Source organism: Cupressus sempervirens, chromosome 9 (assembly GCF_028749045.1).
Source record: "Cupressus sempervirens isolate cs-2001-9-10 chromosome 9, ASM2874904v1, whole genome shotgun sequence".
In the NCBI taxonomy this organism is placed as follows: Eukaryota; Viridiplantae; Streptophyta; class Pinopsida; order Cupressales; family Cupressaceae; genus Cupressus; species Cupressus sempervirens.
This window is the reverse complement of record NC_143126.1, coordinates 475238122-475259038: the sequence shown is the minus strand read 5'-3', so window position 1 is coordinate 475259038 and position 20917 is coordinate 475238122. Positions and strand designations below refer to the sequence as shown.

Below are 20917 nucleotides of genomic sequence, written 5' to 3'. Positions count from 1 at the left end.
AAATACATATCCCAAGTTCAATCCCAAATTTTTTAAACAGTTACCCAACCCCAACTATAAATTTTCTCCAATGCAAGAAAAAGTTGTCGATGTTGTCAATGACAACATTGAAAATTTTTGAGCAACTTTTGCAATTTTTGGAGTTTGGATGTCAAACTTGTTCCAAAGATTACAAAAATTTACCAAAAGCCTTAAATTGTCTTAAAACATGTAAAAAAGTACCTTGAAACAATTATTTTTCCATTGCACCCTCCAAAACACAAAATGCCCTATTGCCTAATCATTAAACTAGAAGTAACTAAGGCCTAATGAGGCTTTCCACACTTAACCTACCTTAAATTAGGACTAGATTAGTCCCACTATTATCCTAGTGGTGTGGCTAGCATCACTATAGGTGAAAGTAACAAAGGAGCCCTAGGTCTATCATGAGCCTTACCTAGGTGCCCCTACCCCATGAGAAAGTGTATATGACTGCAACCTATTGACCATTTGGGTAATGTTAGCACTATTCTGTGTAAGGTTATTTATGAGGTCCTCTTGTGTAGTAGTTAAATAATGTAATGACATGCATGGAAGGTTTATAGGAGGCACTAGTTGTTGAATGGGAACATTGAGTGGAGGGTTTAGTGGCTATATCACTACAAGTAGAGGGTTTTGTGTTTATGTCAAAACGGGTGACTGTTTCGTGGTTGTGTCATGATGCTTTGAGGTTTTGATTGTGTTGGAGGTGGAATTTTGCCTCTTCCTCATTTTATTGGATTCATTGATGCATCTATATTAAAAAAAATTAAAATCAATTACAAATTATGAAAAAAACAACAAAACTTATAAATTACAAAACCACATTGCAAAAGTTGATGGAATAATACATAAATGATGAAAAGAATGAAGACATACCTCATTTATGGGGTTCCCTAGATGAAAATGCAAGAAAAAACCTCTTTTCCTGATTTTCACTATTTTAGCCATGGGGTTTTATCCTTCTCCTTTGCACTCCACACTGCTACTATCTTTTGAGGGTATAAAAATGTGCTCAAATGCAGGCAATGGGAAAATATTTATGCTTCTTAAAACCTGATTGGTTTTAAAGAAATTTGATCGAGTTTTAAGAAGTATAATTTTAAATAACTCGATCGGGTTTTGTTAAACAGGATTAGGTTATACTAAAACTAATTAGGTTTTTCAATTTATAATGGCTAGGCTTTGATACCAACCCTATCCCATATTTCACTTTTAAATAAACTGATTAGGTTGTTGAGATATTTTTTTTGTGAGTGTCCACTTTTTTGTACACCAACTTGGTGCACTCAGCTAGAAATGAAAATTTAAAAAAATATTGAACTAGTGAAACTACGAGGCTACCTTCAAAATTTAGTTATGGTGGAACCAAAAGTCTAGATAGAAATCAAAATAAACTTTAAAAAAATATTAAAATGAAAAAGCTATATTGCCACATAAATCAATTCCTCTCCAAATCATGTTATTTCATCTTTGCACATATAAAAATAAAGAATATCCCAAATGCATATAAAACTTCCAAGATATTCCATATTATGAGATTATAATTATCAATCGTATTCCATACTCTATTGTTGGGATTGAATCTTTAAGCCCCAAATTTTTCTAAATCTATGATGTGTAAGACTCCTCCAATATAACACCTAAAATCCTCCAAATTGGATTTGGCATCATTGGAAGAAACTCCCATCTATCTTCCTCTATCTTGTGAATTGTTGAGATCTTATAAATTCTCTTCCATATGCTACAACGTAACCAGTTCCTTCAATAGAGGTACAAAATTACAATTGATCAAATGAAGACACACAAGTGGCATTTCCTTTCCTACATGTCAATGGGTAGAAGAAAAATCATAGGTACTAGTATGCATCCAGTGTCTAGCTCATCACCTATGAAACCAAACAAGATGAGTTTTCTTTTCCAACAAACCAAATGTCAAAATTTTGCACATCTACTAATAGTGGGAAATGGGGGAAACATTTGTGAAAATATGTCTATATAGGGTCATACATTATTATATCATCTTTACAAAGAGAACATATGAAGTTTTCAAACAATCCAAAGTGTATTCTAGAATCGTAGAATTTTTTGTTTTGAACTTCATCCCTCCAAGAATTGCATGCCATAATAGCTCAGTGGTAGGGTTGAGCATAGATGGGTTTCTATAAGAGCCAAATAGTGAAGTAGGCCCCTCACTAAAGCCCTCATTTGACTGGTAGTTGGGACATTGTAATGGTTAAACTAGGAAAAAGGTTGATTAGCTTTTTAGAACTTGCATTCAAAAGAAAAGTAAGGGAAATGTTGATGGATGTTTGATTTGAAACTATAGTTGAAATTGTGCATAATAGAATTAAGTGGATAAAAGTGTAGGTTTATAACATGTGTCATTATCAAAAAAGAAAAATTCTATATCATAAAATCTATTTTAGATGAAATCAAATTATAGAGCTCCTTCTAAAAAAATAACATTCAAATGGATTAAAGACATTAAAAATTAATACATATAACTATAAATACTCTATGTCATCTTCTTAATCAACAAGTTTGAATACGTAGAAGGTAAAATGCTATAATTAATAAGCACCAATAATTTTCATGAATTGAAGAAATTGAATAGTTTAAAGTGTACTATTTTAAAAAGTGTGTGTAAAATTACCTTCAAATACTTGTTATAAAATTTAGATTGCATGAAAATTATTCCACAAGTTTAGTTACAATCCAAAGAACTCAACATTCTTTTCCCAGAGGACCTAAACTATTGTGACCGCTAGATTAGAATAGGGGAGACATGAAGGTAAGACCAATGCATCATAAGTTACTCTAATACCAAAATGTTAGTACTAATAAATTCTTAGGGTATGTGCAGGATCACGTTAAAGAAAACTATGCTCTCAAGTGGCAATAAAAATTTAGCAACTTAGGGTTAAGTCAACTTGACATGCAATTTTTCTACTTATTATAAACTTTATATCAAAAACTTGAAAGAAAAGAATCTATAGGAAATTGAATTTACATTCTCAACTACTAAGCCTTATAAAAAAAATTATTGGTCAAATTTTTGAATTTTAATGCAATAGTACAAAAATTTCAAGATAAAAATTAGTAGACATATGTGTGACCACCTTAGTCAAAATCAAATGATAATGTTTTTTAATAATATTCTAGATATAAGAAGTAGACTCATGCCTAGATGTGACACATATTTTTGGGTATTTTTATTCTAAGAAAATAAATTATTAATATTCTACTTTAGTATTTTTAGAATCAAAAAACTCTCGTGTTGACGAACTTAACTAATTTAAAAATCTACAATTTTTTTTTCCTTATAGTAGAAGAAACATAGAATGTGACAAGTCTTTTGGATTTAAAAAATGTTGTACCATTTTCAAGTTATAGTTGTTTTTCAAGTAGTGTGTCAGTTAGCACTTTATACGTAACTCCATTAGAAAATAAGTAAACATTACTTACTAAACTCATAATTTGACAAACCTTACATTTATGAAAAGACAAGAACATTCTTAAGAAACCCTTTTCATTTCATCAAATTTTGGTGGGAAAAAAGTTGTCAGCTACATGTTTTAAGTAAAAATCACATAAAAACAAGCCAAAATCACATTTTTAGGATGTTTTTAAAGTTGAACATTTAGGTTTGGAATCAAAAGATATAGTAGACCTTATAAATATATTAATTGTTTTCATTTAGTATCAATGTGGGTGGGAAAAAAGCTAGAATAGATTTTGAAATGGTTTGAGATATTTCAGAACTACAGATTTTTTAGATCGCCACTTTTTGGCACACCATGATCGTGCACATACCCATGTAGGAAACCTAATATGCACATAGATAAGTCTCATCACATGAACCAACTCTAAAGTTACCTTGACAGTCTCTCTGGACTCTACCCCCCTAGTGACTCTATGTGGCATCGATATCCTCTCTTACAAACAAGGCATACTAACGAGGGAACGTTGCAAACCAAGAATCCTCTCTACTCCCATCTTAGCCTATACTAGCACTTGAGGTAGGGTGAGCTAAAACTGTTAGAATCTGAAAAGATTAATAACCCAGAAAACTAGTGCAAAGAGTAAATATCTAAACTATGAATGCAAATGATACAAAATCAAAATAGCATCATAGAGTTAGTCTCCAAGAGAGTAATGCAAATGCTAGAAGCAAAATAGCATTAAGAGGAAGCAAAAACAAGAGATGCAAATACAAGCCAGGTAGCATGCTTATATAGGCTAGGAAGAGGGAGGAGGTGGCAACACCAACCAATGAGGAGCAACCATCTATCAGACTAAAGATAGAAAAGTATCTTCCCAAGATAGCTAATGGATGCTCACATGTAGGAAGGTGACACCTCACAACCATTCACCTAATAAGACATGCTTTATTAACCTAAGCGAGATTATTAAAAGTGTAGTAAAAACCTAGCAAAATAGGAAAAATAAAAAACTACACTAACACCCCCCCATAAGAGAAGCTTAGGTGGATGTAGAAATGGGTCCCGGCAAGTCAAGCCTGATGAGGTACCCATGTACATAAAATTCCCCCAAAAGAGAGAGAAAAGAGACTCCCCAAAGAAAATTAGGACTCCAAGTGAGAGGAAGAGGCCCCCCCAAAAGATGTAGCATCCCGCACCTCCAGCAAAGCTTGCAAATTTTGTCCGGTAGATCCACTTGCATCGAACAAGTTTTCTTCCCTTAGGAAAAAGGACAAGATCCCAAGTGTGGTTCCTCATCAAGGAACTATACTCTTCCTGCATAGCTGTATCCCACTCAAAAATACTGGAAGCCTCATGAAAGGACTGTGGGTTTGAGGCAGTAGCAATGAAGATATGTAGAGCATCCTGGAATTGTGAACGAGTTTGCTTGGTGTCTGATGGATCCCCAACCCAATCACTTGCAAACTGCAAGGTCTGTCTAGCCCAAAGTGGACTAGAAGATGGAGAATCTAGAGGAGAATCATCAACCTGTGAATGATGACTAGGAGAGGAAGGAGGTGAGTCCTCTGAATCACTCTCTACATCAAAAGTGGAGGTAGAAGACTGCTCAAGTGAATCTGACCCATCAGAAGATCTATCATGTATTCCAAGTGACTCCAATGTCAAAGTAGAAGGCAACCCTGTGACCATGCTCTGCTGGTTAAGCTGATGCAAGTAGTGGAAGTTAAGATGGCCAAACTTCTCATGCCATAATCTGCTCACATCATTAGAGTGAGTGAGAAAAATAGTCAAAGGAGGATCAGGAACAAGGTGAGAAAACATATAGAGTCTTGACTGATGATCTGCTCTCCCAACTGTAATTGTAGAATCATTGAGCAACTCACGTATCTCCACTGAATCAGGAGTGAACTCAACCCGCTTGCCTAAACCTGTGTGAGTGATCTGGTGTATCGATAGGAGATTAGTTGACAATGAGGGTACATAAGGAACATCATGGAATGTGCCATCCCTCACATCAACAGACCCTCTCCCACACACCTCAATAGGAGTGTTGTCACCCATCAACATAGAAGGCATAGTACATTGCTCCAAGGATGCAATTTCTTCCTTAGATGAAGCCATGTGGCATGAAGCACCTGAATCAAGAACCCAAGTGGATGGTGAGGAAGCAACTGCAAAAAGGGCCTTGCCCTTTCCTTTCCCCTTCCTGTTTTCTTTTTCTTTGTTAGACCCTTCATTAGAACTTTGTTTGATAGACTCAGGAACACTGATATTATTCTTCTCAAGAATGTATGTCAAGTGATCAAGTTGTTTCTGCAAACATTTATGTTCATCATGACCAGGTCTTTTACAATAAGCACATTTGACCTTTTCTTTCTTAGGCTTATCGCCCTTGGAAGATGGTGTATCAATAGTTGAAGAAATCGACGTCTGATCCTTCTTCTCCTCGCTATTCTTTTGTTTCTTGTCCTTACTATTTTTGTTACTACTTTGTCCTTGTTGTTCTTTTGTGCCTTGGTTAGCAGCCAAGGCATGTGACTTAAAGGACTTAAGAATGCCCATCTGGATTAGCTTGTCCTGTTCTCGAGTGAGATTGACAGCAAAATCATCTAAAGATGGCATGGTGAATTGAGTACCAAGTGCACCCTTAGTAGCATAGAAGGTAGAAACAAACACAGAATATTCTGAACTTAGCTTAGAGAGAATACTAAGAATCAGTTGTTCATCTTTCTTTTCAATTCCACATTGTTTTAACTGCAGCCTTAGTGATTTCAATTTGGTGAAGAAATCTTGAATTGTGTTGAAATTGCCTGGACTCAAACTAATTAATTCATTTTCCAACATATGACCCCTCATTGAATCTTGTGTGCCAAATAGTGTCTCTAGCTTTGTCCATACTTCATTTGGTGTATCCAAAGACTCAATGTGAAATAGAAAGTCAGGAGAAACAGACAAACACAATGTTCCATATGCCTCATCACATTTGTTAAACCACTTAGGCTTGTCTTCATCTTTAGTAGGTTCAGTTTCAAGTCCCATAGTTATCCTATTTAATCCAACTTTCTTTAAGTGAATTGTCATGCGTGATTTCCACTCAAAGTAATTGTATGGAGTTAGGATGGGCATATTTTTTTGATCCATGATGAAGAAATGCAGAGAAGAAATGCTAAAAAGAAGAGAACCCAGCCACGACAATGCCCCCCACTCTTTACTCAATCAAAGAACCCCCCCTCAAATAAATATGATTTGGCACTTTATTTTAGTGCATTTACAACTACCACTAGAAAGAATTACTTAGTGGTCTTGATTTCAATGCATTACAAACCCTCATGAAGAGCATATGCTAGAAGTGAAACTTGGGCACAATAATCAAGGAAACAAATAGCACCAATGTGATCTACTCAAAAAATCATGCACTTTCAAAAAAAGAATCACCTCGATACGAGGTCGTATGAGAAAGTTATGATCCTCCGAAGTTTCCAAAACGAGAACTGTGCACAGTCATGACTAAGAATCTGCAATTTCTAAAAAATTCATGCATGAAAATCAAAAAACAACTCCACTAGTGGATAGAGCACAAAAAAATAGCCAAGTTCATAACAAGAATCATCAAAATTGGAGTCTGTATGAGCAAGAACGAGACATTTGAAAACTGCATTCAAATCTGCGACTGCCAACGGAGAGGGGTATGGCTGTAGCTTTGCATGCTCGATTTTGAAAAATATACAGCTTGCATGCAAAATCCAAAAGATACCCAGATGGTTTTTCGGGGCTGCGAACAAAACCTAGAAAGCGTTTTTCTTGCTGATGTACAGAAGATGTTGCTGTAGTGTAAATCAGACACCTTTAACAGTAAAAAACGGCTCCAAAAATTAAAAAATGACCCCAGCAACCAAAATATGACATGCAAATGCTGGATCAGCTTCTTAAGTCCATCAATGGCATGCTGGAACCTGCAAAACTGATTGAAAACTCCAAATATGCAAGTTGGTTGTCAGATTTGAGATTGAAACCCCAGAGAAAAACTGTTTTTGTCAAAACTTTTCTGATTCTCAAGATCATCCAAAGATGCAAGAGAAGAGCATACTTCGTTTTTCAAAAAACTACAATAAAATTTATTTGCCCCCCCCAAATCTCTCAAATAAGGAAACTAAAATCTACTCTTGCACATAGAAAAGGTCTGATACCATGTTAGAATCTGAAAAGATTAATAACCCAGAAAACTAGTGCAAAGATTAAATATCTAAACTATGAATGCAAATGATACAAAATCAAAATAGCATCATAGAGTTAGTCTCCAAGAGAGTAATGCAAATGCTAGAAGCAAAATAGCATTAAGAGGAAGCAAAAACAAGAGATGCAAATACAAGCCAGGTAGCATGCTTATATAGGCTAGGAAGAGGGAGGAGGTGGCAACACCAACCAATGAGGAGCAACCATCTATCAGACTAAAGATAGAAAAGTATCTTCCCAAGATAGCTAATGGATGCTCACATGTAGGAAGGTGACACCTCACAACCATTCACCTAATAAGACATGCTTTATTAACCTAAGCGAGATTATTAAAAGTGTAGGAAAAACCTAGAAAAATAGGAAAAATAAAAAACTACACTAACAAAAACAAGAACTCTTTTTAATTCATTTTAACCCATTTAATGAAATGTTGTCACTTATTAATATATCATAGAATAGGTTACTTGGGAATCCTCTTTAGGGCTTTGACCTCCATTGCATGCCACTTTCTAGTATACACATAGATAACCTACCCTAAGCTCATAAAAATTATATCTCATAAAATCACAATATTCACCTCAATCCTATACAAGCAACTAGAAAGCACCAATAGATAATTGATCAAAAACTCATAGGTTACACTAAGAAAATCAAATATTCACCTCAGTCCTATACAAGAAATTAGAAAGCACTAATAAATAATTGATCAAAAACCTCATCCTAGAAATTTTTGCATGTGTCACAATAGTTGGGAATAAAAAGGACCATGACCAAAGAACATTACATAACAAAATCATAAATCAATCACTTCACAAGCCTCTGCTAAACATAGCAAACTAGTCAAACTATGTTTATCCTAGAACCCAAATTGAAATAAAAGATAACATCTCATCATGTAGTTAAAAAATATATAATTATTTAGCTACTCCTATTTTCTATAATAATTCTCTAAAGTTTCGATTTGGGTAACACTGGAGTTTTTTGTTTGCCAAAGTTCTCAGTTAATATAATTCTCCATTTTAGTTTGATAAAAATGAGAGTTCCATTTTCATAGTTAAAACCATATTTTCCTAATAACCACACATTATCCTCTCAGATTGATTATCGAATATCTTAATTATGAAACATTCCTTTTCGAAAAAAGATCAAATATACAAAGAACTATTATTTATTTATTAAATCATGGGGCAAAGCTTCATGCTTGTCAAAATCTACTATAGCATCTCTAAATCTTTTTTATAATAAAATCTATGGATTTGTAGGTAAAAATTGATGGTAATGTCATTGATGACCACAATTTTTAAAAGTTTTTTTTTGTATGCCTTAAATTTCAGTCTTACAAGAAATATTGCCATATTAAAATTTAGTCTGTTGCATAAAGAAATTAGGCAAAACCTACTTCCTCTAGAGTTTGGATATCCTTGAACCTCAAAAAACTTTTCAAAATGTTACATCTACATGCATCCATGTACTAAGATTTTAAAAAATGTTAAATCATTTAGGCAAAAGGACATGTGAAAAGAGAAGTTCTTTCATTTTAAAATTTATAAAGAGACAAGTTCACGGTGTCATGAAAAAAGAAAGAGTTGTGGGAAAGCTTCCTCAAAACAAAGATCTTTTTTCATCTAGTTAAGAAGAAATTCATAACAAAACTAGTATAAAAATATTAATACATAAATAGTTACCATAACTTTAATTAATTAATCATAACAAAAACATATATATAAGATAAACATCTAATCTATAGTTATTAACTATATTATTAGTCGGTAGAATATTGTATAGAAAAATTCAAGTGGATAATGTAATGTCTCACTTGGCCAATAAACTAGCACTTGCACATTTGAAAAGTGCAAGGGTTACATTGATAGTCATTTATACTTTTGATGATGCTCTTGCCTCTAGATTATATAGATATAGTAAGTATGTCATAAAATTTTGTAGAAAACAATGCCCTTACAAAGTAGTTGTAAATAGTTATTTGTCTTTGCTTCTCCTCTTCCAACATGACCCATATATTTACAATGGTGACCCATACATAGTCAACAAATAAAAAATTATCTTTGGCTACTTTTTCAAAATGGTCCATATAGTTACAATGGTGAGTAAGATGCAAAAGCTCAATAGGAAAAAACACATTTTAATGACCTATAGAAATTATCTTTCCTACTATTAGACAAGTAGTTCAACCATCTCTTCTACTATGATCTTCCCCAAATGTGAAAAGTTTATGATGATTTGATTTACCAGATCCAACTCATTCATAGATCAATAATCTCCTCTTCAACAAATTGTCATTCCAATTATTAGACAAGCAGTTCAATCATCTCTTATACTATGATCCTCCCTAAAATTGAAAAGTTGAAGACCATTTGATTTACCAGATCTAACTTATTCATAGATAAATAAACTCCTCTTCTTCTTATAATGTTTCTTTTTTTCTCTATCCTTGATCTTATCCTCAAAAATATTTCATTTATCTAGTAATTTCTTCAATTGAAAAGCTCATTATAGGGCAGCAAGTTTTTGTTTGACATTAACAAACAATAACTAATTTTTGTATTAAATAGTTTATGAATGAACTATGTATATCTACTAAAAATATCACTTGCAAAAGATGTGAATAAATGAATAAATTAACACATGTAATTTTTTAATTCTTTTTTATAATATTAATCTTTAAATAGAAATTAAAAATACTAATACAATAAAAAGCTAAAAATTGCTAATATTTTTAAATTTATTTACATTTAATATATTATATTATGTTAACATATAATATAACTTACATTTATATTATGTTAACATATAATATAGCTTACATTTATATTAACAGTTATTATTACTATTTATAAAATTCATAAAATTATGATGCACAGTCGTCAAAGCATATTTCTTTTCAATCTTAATTCTTGTATAACAACTCTTGCCATACATTACTTCTCATTCTAGATTCATAATTATTATCTTTAGATCATAATTATTATCTTTGGATCATATTATTATTATAGTTTGAAAAAATATTATTAAATCAATTTTTATTATTTTATTGAAAAGAAAACTATATTTTTGGAGAGTTTAGAATTTAATTATTTTTTCATATAGAGGAAATGATGAACTATCATTTTAAAGAGATAATGTATGGGTAAAAGCATAAACTTGTGTCACCCTTTTGTAAAGGATAAGGCTAACAAAAGTATAACTATTCACCTTCCATGCCACAAAACTGGTATTATTATTTAGAATTTGAAAATGAAGTAAACTAATGAAATGTGTAGAAATGGATGAAGTTTAGGATTATAGTTTTTAATAACTATTTGGAATAAGAATTGATATAATTTCCTAATTTTTATAGATAATTTTTGAGCTACTGAAAAATGTTGAAAATTAGGGGTGTAGTTCCCACCATAAAATTATATGGAAATAAACTAATTTCTCTTTGATCTTAGACTATGTTATAGATAACATATATAGCTAGAATCAAAAAAAAAAATTGGCTTTACACATATTTTCTCTTTTATAATGATTGAAAATTCAACTCACCCAAAATCAATAGTTTTCATCTCCCACCACATCTTTTGAAATAAAATTATTGTAACCAGAAAAAATAAATACATTCTAGAAGAGGACTCTCTCCTCTAGAATGTTAGATAATTTTAAATTTTTTTGGATATGATTTAATATTTTTTCTCTCTCAAAATTGACACCAATTTGAGTGTTAAAATACATGCTTGTAGAATTATTTAACTAGAATATTCTATATCTAATTAAAACACAATAAATTCTATATGAGAATTTTCTTAACTTTGAGCTCTATAAAATGGTGTTTATATCTTATTTAAAAGATATCATAAAAAATAGCAAGAGTTATTAAAGCATCAATTTTCTAAAAAAAAATTATTTCTTTATTAATTGGATACAAACTTGTATAAAACATGCATTTAATAGATATTTCCAAATGGAAAAGTGTTAGATGATAAATAACTTAGCTACAATGAATTTATCTAGATCATATGTTTGAAAAAGAAATAAAAATTAGATAGAAATACTCAAATTTAGTCATTTTGATAAATCAACTTGATAGGTGACACATCTTTGTACTTTTACCCATATATGTACTTAAGTCAACTATGCTAAATTTCAAAATGAGTCTAATCATACTAGAAATATCTCTAGTACAATTTCTCCAATATTGTCCCAACTATTGTTTATGTGAAATTCATGCCTTTCGAGCATATTTAATTCATTAAGTATCATAGTATAGAATGGCTCCATTCACGAGAGAATTTCCCATTCACATGCACCTAACACATCATCCATATCTTGATTACCGTCATGTTCTTCTTCATTATCATCTTCTTCCTTAGAGTTGTTCCCAACATCATTGGTATAACCTACATGTCACATAATGTAACTTGTAGTATTTATTTGATACCAATTTTTTACTAATTTTTCTTTTCTGAGTCTTATATATTATTAAAATTCTTATATAAGAGTAACTCACTCCAACATAATGTATCAAAATGTTTGGATTCGATATGTGGTATTTTATAAAAGTTTGGATAAGCATTGACAATACCTATCTTTTCTCGTGCTTTCCATTTGCATCCTTTTCGATTTGCAACATATAAATAAGATCTTGTGGATTGAATTCAACTCAATGTTTCAATTTCAAGAGGGTGATTTATGTAGGAATGTAGGTAACTAGGTTAAATTTGAGTATTTCTTGGCTCTTTTATTATTCGATAAAGCACTTTGTCCAACATTTAATGCTATAAAATCTTGACTAGAAACAATAAGTTGTAGTTTTTGTAACATATGACATGTTTCTTGTGACAATAACTTCAGATAAGATTTTATGATATGCGAACATGGCTGAGTCATCTAACTTTTTTGGTATAGATATTCTTCTGAGCATTTTCGTACATGTCTCAGATCGTTTTTCCACCTTTACTACATATTTGGTAATATATTTCAAGATGAGGATTCGTGAAAGGATAGGTTTGCAATCTATGTTCACTCTCCAAATTGATAGAATCATTGCATCATGTATATTTAACATATCATCATTTCTTGTAGGTTCATATTTTACGTTTCCAGTTTCATTGCATGATAATGTGGATACATATTTCTCTTTCCAAGGGGCTTTATATCTATAGGAGACTTTGCTTCCTTTTATGCGTAGACAATGCATTTTGTGTATCTTTGAATTTAGGATACTAGTTCTTTGTAATCATCTTAAATATTTATAAAAAAGATCTTAGTTTTGTTCAAAAGATATGGATCATCTGATGGAGAACGATATACCATATTATTGCAAAGGCATGCATCTTGCAGATTCTAGGTAGTAACACACATATCAAAAAAATTCTAGCACGTTCAACTTCAATGTTGTTTTTCCAATCTAATGTATCCATTTTTGGTGCATTTGGTATCCAAATAAATCTATGTATGTGCCAGTTCCTCAATGTTGCCATTCAGTTCTGTAACATCAATCTATTGCACCCAAGAGATTTTCAATCACTTCGTCTCAAAATATTGTGAACCTTTGATGTAGGTATATCACAACAATGTGTGGATTATTAATGACATTGTTTGATCATTGTTTATTTTTTTGCATACCTATACTTATGTTGTCCAAACTAGTCATTTCATAGCTACAACACTCAATGTAAAGAACAAGGTAGGTGGTCCAAGTTGGTTGATCATATTTGCAAGGTTTTCACAACATTTTTTCGGAATGGTTAATGGGCATAGTGCAGGTGCTAAACTAGATAAATAAGAGAATTATCATTTCCTAATATCTTAATTTTCCTCTTTTCTTAGAAATGTTTGATGTTTAATGGTTTAAGTTGGTATGGTATTTTCATTTATCACAAAGTAATGTTTTTGCCTAATATCTTATATCTTCTGCAATCAATATGTATTAATAATTATATTGTTATCTCTATAGATACTACTTCAAAAAAGATGAATAATCTTTTCACTTCAATGCGTTAGAACTGATTCATGATTCTGTTGCTATTACATGTCATAACTTAGGAAGAGGCAATTCACTCTAGAAATTATCTCCCTAGAGTACTTTCTATTCCTTTTGGTGTCATTACTTTCTCCTACTGAATATGCCAATTAAATAACATAGGGAGAGAACAATGGATTGTCTTATCTATTCATCTGGTGATTCTCCTATGTGTGTTGAAGAATACAATCCTTTGCGCTATGAATTGATTTGACTAAACTATATTCTAAGAGTTTTGATCTCTGTAAAATTGTTTTATTCAATCCCCAATAGAATGAGATCAGTTATCATGTTATATTGTGCCAATGAAAGGTTACATTGATTTTTTTTGAAAGATGCAACATTGTTATTCACCTCTGTTTGATACATTGACATTCTTGGTAGTTAGTGGTGATTACTATATTTGACAATGTAGTTCGTACAAGGAAGGTATGTAAATAAAGATCTATCTATTTATTTATCATTATCCATGTATCACCTCATATATCTTTATGGTTCTCTCTTTTGATCTCCCCCCTCTCTTCCTATTTCTCTCCCTCCCCACTGTCATCCTTTTTGTCTCTCCCTTCATGACTATTGATAAGAACTTGTGATCAAAATGTGAGATGAAAATTTATTTGTTATTATTCTTTAATGAGTTTTATTTCATTCATCTATCTACCAACATAGCTACCTAACCACTCTATCACATCATATACCCCCCCTCTACTCTTTGTCGCCCTCTCTCATCTTACTCCTTCTCTTCCTCCTTTTCCTTTTTTATTTCTCCTTTCATAACTATCCTCCACTTTGATATTTTATTTTGATCCATCTATTATTGATATTTTTACTTCTCTAGGTCACTCTTCTATATTCTCATTATTCATACCACTCACTTCTTCTCCAATCTATCTCCTCTTATCTCTCTCTGTATGGGTATATGTAGAATCATGGTCAACCAAACTATGCTCTTAAGTGGCAATAAAAAAATCAGAAGATCAGGGTTACGTCAACTTGGCTTGTAATTTTCTACTTGTTATTAACTTTATATCAAAAATTTGATAGAAAAGAATCTCTAGAAATTTGAATCTAGTTTCTAAACTAGTAGGACTTATTTCAAAAAAATAAAAATTGATTTGTCAAAATTTTGAATTTTAATGCAATATTACAAAAATTTCAGAACAAAAAATAAGAAAGAGATGTATGTCTAATCACCTTAATCAATATTAAATGATAATATTTTTTAATAATATCCAATATATAAGTAGTAGACTTATGCCTGGATGTGACACATTTTTTTTGGTATTTTATTCTAAATAAATAATAAATAATTAATTTTTGACTTTACTATTTTTGGAATTAAAAAACTCTCATGTCTGACCACCTTAACTTATTCAAAACTTTGTAAAATTCAATTTTTCATTTTTTTCCTTATAGAAGAAGAAACATAGAATGTGATGCATCTTTTGGATTTAAAAAATGTTGTACCATTTGAAAGTTATAGTCATTTTTCAAGTAGTGTGTCAGTTAGCACTTTATATGTAACTCCATTAGAAAATAAGTAATAATTGCTTATTAAACTCATAATTTGAAAACCCTTAAATTTATAGAAAGATAAGAACATTCTTAAGAAACCTTTTTCATTTCATCAATTTTTGGTGAAAAAGAGTCATCGGCTACATATTTGAAGTAAAAATCACATAAAAATAGGCCAAAAGCACATTTTTAGGATGTTTTTAAAGTTGGCCATATAGGTTTGGTATCAAAAGATATAGTAGACTTTATAAAGATATTAATTGTTTTCATTTAGTATCAAGGTGGGTGGGTGGGTGGGAAAAAAGTTGGAATAGATTTTGAAATGGTTTGAGATATTTCAGATCTACAGATCAGATCGCCACTTTTTGGCACACCATGATCCTACACATACCCATATATCTTTATCGCTTTAAAGTTATCATTTCCTAGATTAAGTGGACAATGCTGCATTTTGAATTAATTACTTAAAATTATCTCTATCACATCATCTTATTATATATATCACTATAGCTCTTTATCTTTTCCTATCCATATATACTTTTATCTTTTCTTATCCATCTATCTTCAATCTTCACATGTCTCAAAATAGATGTAAGATTACATTTTAATGGTTATAGGGTTTTTCAAATATTAAATCAAATCATTTTTTGTTTACATTACAAATCTAAAATTACTAAAATTAGAACGAATCAATATAATTTAATATATATAATCATAACTTTTGCAATAAAAATACATATAATTATCTTGTTATGGATGCATCATATTTATTTTCATTTAGATTATCACAATGTATAAGTCATAAACCAAATTAATCGAATATTGAAAAAGTGATATGAGCCATATTTGTACTATATTTTTTTACAAGTTAATATTATTTAGTACATATTCCACTTCATTTTCAAATATTGTATAATGCATTCCATGATTGAAAAATTTATAGAAAGTTTGTTATTTTTTATATATTGTACAATTTTTGGTTTAGTAATCTTTATGAAAATAAATATAATACATTTGTAAGAAATGATTTTTTGAACTATGTAATTAATTGTTCTTCTCTATCTATTTCTCAAGTGCAAAGGTCATGAAAGAGACATTGAAGGTTGTCAAACTGGAAGAACGTCTCAGAAACAATTGATAATTAACTGGTATATTTCCATCCTTTTCTACTCACAAAATAACACAAGTACTACAAGAAACATATAATTTAGATTTAGTTTCAAAAATGAGAACTAAAGTAGTGAATAAATAAAAGGAGATTAGGATAAATTTTTTTATAAGTTGAAAATTGTACTATCACATGTCAGTGAATTAAAATGCATTTATAATTTGTGGTTTCTCAAATATTTGCAATGCATTTATATTCCTTGAATTAAACCAAAACTTGATCAATTTAATGTAGATTTCCTCTTTTCTCTTATCATCTTTGTTCTTGCCCTCATCATTATTTTCCCCATCTTTTCTCTTTTCCATCTTTTGTTGGTCACTATTTCTCTTTTTGTTCTCATAGTTCTTTTCTTTAGCATTATGTTTACCCTTCTTATCGTCTTCCTTTTTTTTGTCTTTCTCCTTATTCTTGTCTTCCTTTTGCTTGCTGATTGTTTTTCCCTTTTTAGCATCCTTGTCCTTTTCCGTCTGTCACTTATCCTTATCCACAGTCTTATCCTTTTTAGCGTCCTTCTCCTTTTTCTCATCTTGCTTTTCCTTATCCACAACCTAATTTTGTGTTTGATGCATTGTATTTATTTTTATTTAGATTATCACAATGTATAAGTCATAAACTAAATTAATTAAATATATTTTTTTAATATTATAAATATAATATATATTAGACAATTAAAAATTAAAAAATGAAATAAAGTATGATATAGGTTGAATAAAGTCAAATGCAAGATCAATACCTTCAAGGTAAAACTAAAATCATATTTTTGAGATATTGTTATCCTTTAGAAAGAGTTGTTAGATGCACAAAAGAAAATAAGATACTAATTTGCTTAACTTGCTTTCAATCTCCAATCTCATAAACTATAATGGCTTTGATTTCTTCTACAAAGCCCAACAATTCCCTTTGTTTCAAAACTTATATCTTTAGCAGTCACTAGTCATATGCCAAGAAAAATATATTTAGTCAATGTGGAAATATAAGAACCTTAAAATAAACATCTAAAAAAAATGATTGTGAACAATGTATAGAAGAAACACAACCTATTGTTACTTATCATTCTTCATAATGTTAAAATATATTTAAATTCTGAATTTGACTTTTGAACATATCAACACCATTGTTTAACCTTTAGATGCAAAGTGTATTATAGTTGAGTTTAGAATTATACAGACATTTGAAATGCCTTCTGATTTATTAAAGTTAATTGACTAAAAATGAATTAAATTAGAATTGAATCAAGACAAATAAGGTGGACATCATAGTTATTCCCTTCAGTCTTTATTAATTATACTATTTTAAGGTAAAGCATATTTAACGCTGCCTGCTTGGTACAATTCTACAATATGAAAACCCTGAAATGGTTTATGACTCCCACTAATGCTTCAATGCAGAATTAGTTTAGTTTATTTATTTTTTCAGCACATTCAATTCTACTCCGGAACCTGTGCTATGCTTATTTAATGACACCAATTTTGGCCTTTTCAGGCGTGACCAAATTTTATTAGCTGATAAGCTTTCACTTGGGTGATAGCCCACCAGGAAATCCTCATGTTGCTGCCTGCATTGCTGCTTGTTACAGGTGCGGACATTTGAAGTTTTGCTACCACTGCCGGGATGCCCATGGCAGAGTTGTCATTGCAGCTGTGTCGACAGACAGCTACTTCCAAGAGGGATAGAGGGTTCATAGGTGTCACCATAGACATTCGATCTGTCGACTGATGGAGGCCACGAGTCTACGGTTAGGGCATCGTCGGCTCTACAGATATGCCATATACCACCACAATTCGACCGCCCAAGTTTCCTATAAATTCGGGATGTTAGGGGTTTGTGTAAGGGAACACTGGTAAATTTTCATCTTTCTTATAGATGTCTATTTTTTGCTTTCATTGGAAAATAATTTCTTCCTTTTTTTTTGGTTGTTATGCTTTTAAATAAATTGCTTGGCTATTTTTCCTGTATGGATGGAAATGAGGATTCTTTTGCCGAACGATCGAGAATGATTTAACTATGCGCGTTCTCTTTGGAGATAAGCCAGATTGCCTAATCCATCACTTTGTAATCGTTCTTCTTTCTGATTTATTTTTTTGACATTTTTTATTGGCCAAAGCCTTAGGGTTATGTTTGTTTCAGCCATTAATATAGGGCTTTCAATTTTTCTGTTTCTTTCCCTCCATTAATTTAGGGCTTCATACTTTTGGTATTTGTTCAGCCATAGATTAATGGTTTCATAGCAGAAGATCCTCCTTTGCTTCATTGTGAGAAATAAAATTATCTCAGATAAATTTATCATTGCTTTGTTTCTTTCATTAACTGAGATAAAATTAATCATTCATTATTTGTACCTTCGATGTTGAGATTTCATTATCTTTCCTTGTCTGTACCATCATTACCATCGTTTTTGAGATTTTATTATTTTGAATTGTTTGTCCCATCGTTTTTGAAATTTCATCATCGTTCATGAACTGTACCATCGGTTCGAGAAGAAATATGTTTTCCACTTTCGTTATCTGTACTAGAATTGTGTGTGTTACACATCTTTTGATTAGGGTTTTATGGATTTATGAATGAATGCATTGTTTTGCATTACTATTTTGTTGACAGGTAGAATGATATGGTTGAGATTTTTTCTGAAAAGTCTCATGTTATTTAGGTTCTCCAATGTTTGTAGGCTGAAGTTTATTTCATGGTTGGCATATTTTCATATTATATTTTCTTTAAATTTAGTATTTATATAGTTGTAATTAATTAGGTTTGTATTTTATTTTATTTTCATTTTTCATTACTCATGATTTGTTTCTTCTGTGCTTTCAGGGGCGACGAGAAGAATCTACTCATCACTGAAAGCGAAGTGAACATGTTGGCAGACAGAAAGCAAAAGCCATAGCAAGATTATAGGTGTTGCTCAGCATTATCATCAATTTAGATATCAAACATTTTATCCATCTTCTTTAAAATTCCACCGAACTACTTATTATCTATAAAATATAGATTAATGAGTTTGACAAAGAATTATAATCATAATTTTTGTCAAGAATGTGTCAGCATAGTTTGTAGATTTATTAGCTCTGATTTAAGATATTGTAACTACCTAATGAATTAGATAATGAATCTAATTGGTTATTGAAACCACTGCAAAAGAAGTTTTGTGATGTAGCATCTTTTGAAGTCTTCAACTAATAAATTTATAATTGAAAGGAAAACCAGAAATAGTACCGACAGCTTGTTTTAAATTTTTTGCTGACTATATTCGTGGAAATTTGAGAAATATTGTGCACTTCAGATCTCTAGTTTCTTTTTAATTAAATTTTCTTTTCTATTTTTATCCATGGCTAGATGGTGAGAGCTACGCAATGCCAATATCTGCATGACCGTGATATTTGCTACTAGGAGCTGACTGACGATTATACATTGTATTTAAAGGATGTTTGTGCTTCATCTCATTTTAGGGTTTTCAATTTAGGTTCATAATGTGGACTATCATTATATTATCATCATAGCTAATATGATGTCTTGCCAAGTACCAAGGAGACTGTTACTTGTTTCGCATCATATTTGATTTGCACGTCAATTTTCAACTCCAGTATGTCAATAGCCGAGGATATCAATGTGAGAAATTATCTCTTTTATCTCTTAAACTTGAGAAATTATCTCTTTTATCTCTGTTAGGGATGCTCTGGGAGTTGGTGATAGAACAGTTGTCTCCTTTAGCAGTATTGTTTATGAAGCTATGGTTACAGACTGGATGCGAAATCTGGAAGTAAGCATTCTTGCTCTCATAGAGGATGGAGTCAAGCTGTTAGTATACGCAGGGGAATATGATCTTATTTGCAGTTGGCTTGGTAATGATGCTCCAAATAACATGCCATGTCTATTTTATTCAGTTGAAATTTGTTAGTGTGAAAATTTAAAGTTAATCTTTTCAATACTTTCTTTTAGGTAACTCAAGATGGTTGAATTCCATGGAGCCTTCCTTGTTGATGACAAAGAAGCAGGTTTAATAACCAGTCACGAATCCCTTAGTTTCCTCAAGGTAAAATGCACTCTGTAGTTAACAATTGTTTTCCATATATAATTGTCTTATTTTTAATTCATGGAATTTCTGTTTTTGTGTCCTAGCTAGGTTCATGATGCAGGTGATATGGTCCCAATGGATCAGCCAAAGGTAGCATTAGAGATGCTAAGACGCTGGATAAAAGGAAATACTCTTGATGGTAGCTATGAGATGCTAGAAATAGTTACAAAAACCGCAGAGGAAACTTCTTTACAGTAGTTTCTCGATAAAACCCACAAAATATTGAAAATCATTTTCAACAATACAAGCTCTTATGTAAATATTTTCATAATTTAGCGCTATGGACACCCACACTCTGGTATATCTGTAGGATCGTGAACAAATCTAGTGCTGAAATCATCTAAAATCATCTATTCTTCAGCTTGTGTTATAATAACCATATTAATTGCTATCGGGATGACATGATATACTATGTTATTGCCCACAAAGCTTATGACTGTATTCCGAAT

The 20917-nt window shown here is 31.4% G+C and overlaps 1 non-coding gene and 1 pseudogene across 1 annotated transcript; both read left to right on the top strand.

Moving 5' to 3' along the window:
• The window catches only part of LOC149539384 (serine carboxypeptidase-like), a 60674-nt pseudogene extending 40008 nt beyond the window's left edge, over positions 1-20666 (top strand).
• LOC149539385 (small nucleolar RNA Z103) lies at positions 18358-18445 on the top strand. The gene has a single exon (XR_016356583.1). It is a non-coding gene; the product is annotated as a small nucleolar RNA Z103 (small nucleolar RNA).
• Positions 20667-20917: the final 251 nt, after the last annotated feature.